The sequence below is a fragment of the Dromiciops gliroides genome, chromosome 3 (genome assembly GCF_019393635.1).
Source record: "Dromiciops gliroides isolate mDroGli1 chromosome 3, mDroGli1.pri, whole genome shotgun sequence".
Lineage (NCBI taxonomy): Eukaryota > Metazoa > Chordata > Mammalia > Microbiotheria > Microbiotheriidae > Dromiciops > Dromiciops gliroides.
Genome location: NC_057863.1, coordinates 629990963 through 629994699, shown reverse-complemented (window position 1 = coordinate 629994699; position 3737 = coordinate 629990963).

Here is a 3737-nt window from a genome sequence, read left to right as displayed (position 1 = left end):
CAAACTTCTCTCCTGTACTGTAATATGCTCAGTGTCAGCCACAGCCTTAACATGGCTTTCTGGAAATGTTTAAGGGAAGCCCAACCAGACAGAAAAGGGCATAGATGGGACCTTGGGGCTGGAACCATTGAGACCTCTAGGAAAGGTGATAGGGATGTCATCAGCAGAGGTTATGAAGCCCAGGGGAGGAGTCTTTGGGGAAAGACTGAAAAGAGCATCCTTAATCCAAAGCTCCTTGGGCAGCTTGGAAGAGTAAGAAGGAACTGCATGAACATTGAGCTGGAAAGTCAAGACTTTTGTGCATTCCCATGGGATAAGAACCCTTAGTTCCGTTCATACATTGATGCTTATGTTCCACATTCTCTTATTTTCCCCCTAGTTTTCTCCACTTGAAAACTTCTAGACTTGTCTTGGTTCTTCTCTCTCTACCATTTCCCTTGGTGAGTTGATGAGCTCCTTTGGGTTCCTTGTTTAAAGTTGATTTTCAAATCTATTTTTTCAGCCTTAATCTCCCTTCCTTTTTCTCTCCCTCTAGTTCTGCATCACCAAATACTTGCTGGACATCTGCTCTTGTAAGCATCCGAAACTCAACATGTCTGGAATGGAATTTGTATCTGCTCTGTACACTCCACCCCATAACTAGACCTCTTCTACGCCTCTCCATGTCAGCTGATAGCACCATCATTCTTCCAGTGGCTGCCCTGAGGAACTTACATCATAATGGAGACAAGATAGAAGAGGAAAGTGGTCAGCAGGGAAAGAAATTTTGGCTAAGAAGAAACAGGAGTGGAGCCTTGTTACATTCAATCAACTGCTGAATTGATTTCTGGAATTGGGTCCCCAACTCTCAACTCACACAGCTTTTCCCCTGATTTAGTTTAAGGGATAGAAACACTAGACTTGGAGTCAGGATAGACCTGGGTTCAAATCCCACCTCAAACCACCTGGCAAGTAATTTTGTCCTTTTGGGTCAGTTCTCTGATTTATAAAATAGTAGTGTCCATCACACAGGCTTGTGATAATCAAATGAGATAAATGTAAATCAATTTGGAAATGTCAATTATTATCATTCAGGCCCTCATCACATCTTGCCCAGACTTACTGCTCTTCCCTTCTCTATCTTTTTTCGACAGTCCATTCTTTGTGCAGTGACCAAATTAGTATTCCTAAAACACAGATCTGACCCTTGCTTTTTAGGTTAAACTAAAAAAATCCAGAGTCTGCTATTTAAAGTTCTTTACAATCTAACTTCGGCCCACCTTTCCAGTTTTAGTTAATAATATTCTCTTTTGCATATTCTCTAATCCGGGTTAAATGGGCCCACCAGATGTTCCCCATTTGTAATATTCCCTTCTGCCTGGGAGATTCGGCAGAATTCCCTCAAGTTTGGAATGCCCTCTGCTGTCATGTCTACCATCCCTCACTTCCTTCAAAGCCCTGCTTAGATCCTTCCTTCTCTGGGAAGCCTTTCTCCATTCCTCTCTCCCCCATTACCAGTGATCCCTCCCCCAGAAGTGAATATCATACTTGATATTTACTCATTCGTGCCCATACTATACAATTTGCACATTGTTTTGAGGATGAACAAGTACAAGACTTATCTAATCTACTATACCTAGTTAGCTGTAGGCCATACTTTGTATCTCATGCTGCCATCCACCCCAGGCATCTTGCCATATGCCCTATCTCTGAAGAAATAGCCAAATAAACAGTATTGTTGCTTCTGGAAGAGACGTAACAGTCCCCTGCCCTGCGGCTCCACTCCCCACTTCCTAGACCAAAACTTCCTTCCTCGCCCTTCTCTTTCCCACAGGGGTCGTCTCCATTAGACTGTAAGTTCCTTCAAGGCATGGGACAATTTCCCTTTTGTACTTGTATCTCCAGTGCTCGGCACATGGTAGGGGTTGAAGAAATGATTTTCAAGTTTAATGCCCTTAATAGCATGTAAATTCTTTGAGGGTTTTTATATTTCTCTAACAGACAGTAGGCACTTTGAATAAATGTTTGTTGAATTGACCTAGCCAGAGGTAAAGGGCATTTTGCCAAATGTCAAAGGGAATAGATTGTAGGGGTTGGAGGAGGGGAAGTAGGAGGCCTTGAGAGTTCAGACCTAATGATGGCAGTGACTGCCTCCAGTTCCAAGGATGGCACTGGCTCCAGCTAAAGGGAGGACCAGTCAGCTGGGATCAAACAATTGGTCCCATGTCAAATGGGGATCAATCAACTGGTTCCTAGAAAACCATGTTTCCTGGCCCCTAGGTATATTTTTTGGGGGTACCCTGGTATAGTCAAAGAGCTAGACTTGGAGTGTCTAAAGACCCAAGTTCAAATCCCACATCTGACACTTGCTACTGATGTGACCCTGGGCAAATCAACTTATCCTTTCTAAGCCTCAGTTTCTTTATCTGTAAAACTGGGAGACTATACATGTCCCAGTTCATAGGATTGCTTTAAAACAATGTGCTTTAGGGGCAGCTAGGTGGCACAGTGGATAAAGCACTGGTCCTGGATTTAGGAGGACCTGAGTTCAAATTCAACCTCAGACACTTGACACACTTACTAGCTGTGTGACCCTGGGCAAGTCACTTAACCCTCATTGCCCTGCAAAAACAAACAAAAAACCAATGTGCTTCATAAATATTAAATGGTCTAATATCATTAATTTGATGGGCTTTTCCCAACATGGTGTAATCAAGATACTTCTCCACTTGAGGACAACCGGGGGAGTTAGGGAAGCATGAAGCCAGGCCTCTAGAGCCAAGTGCAAACCATTCAGAGGGAGTTTTATTCAGTCCTGTACAGAAGAGAATTGGCAAGTCGTCCCCAAAAAAAGGAAGAAAGAAAATTATCAACAAGTCCCTGGGGTCCTGGGTTGAATGCTCCCCATTCTAGGGTAAGCAAAGACAAATCACTTTGGATAGACAAATCAGTAGAAATACATTTGGGGTGCATCAGACAACGTGGATGCAAGACTCTTTACAACTGTAAAATACATACGTACAGTATACTTAGAAGGAGTACTGGGAGCCCCACAAACACTAGTGTGAACATCACAGTCATTGTGCAAAGGAGAGGGGTCCCAGAACCTGGAACCCCAAATGTGACAATAGCTCCTAGCTGGCTGGGGGAGGGTCTGGCCTCTCCCCACCTGGGATGGGTATTCCTGCCGGAATTTAAACGTCTTATTTCAGAGTAAGATGTAAACACCTCTGGTTGAAAGTCTAGGTTCCTTGAGGGGAGGAAGGACTTCTCCTCCCATCTTTGTCTAACCAGGGGCCTGATACAATGCCCACCCAGCTCATAGCAGGTGCTTAATCAATAAATGTTTGTTGGATGAGATTTTTTTTCTAAAATTGTGTAAAAACTGGGGTCAAAGAGTTGGGATTTTGTGCCCCGACTGCATTCACCTCCAAGTATTGCCATTTGACTGGTTTTGACGCTATAAATGTGTGTGGAAAAATAGACGGTATTACAAATGTCAAATGATTGCTTAAAGCCATATCTCTCCCCTGGCCCCAAGTAGAAGGGAAGCAGGAAGCAGTCACTTACCCCAAAGGAGGTCAATGACTGACCAACATTTGTTCAGTCCTTAAAGGCACAGCAGTATTTTCCGGAGAGGTTCCTCCAGCTCTAAGAAAATCAGCCACGGTCAGATTGCTATTTACACTGTGTGTGTGTGTGTGTGTGTGTGTGTGTGTGTGTGTGTGTTTATCCCACCCCACCCCTCCCCCCTGTTG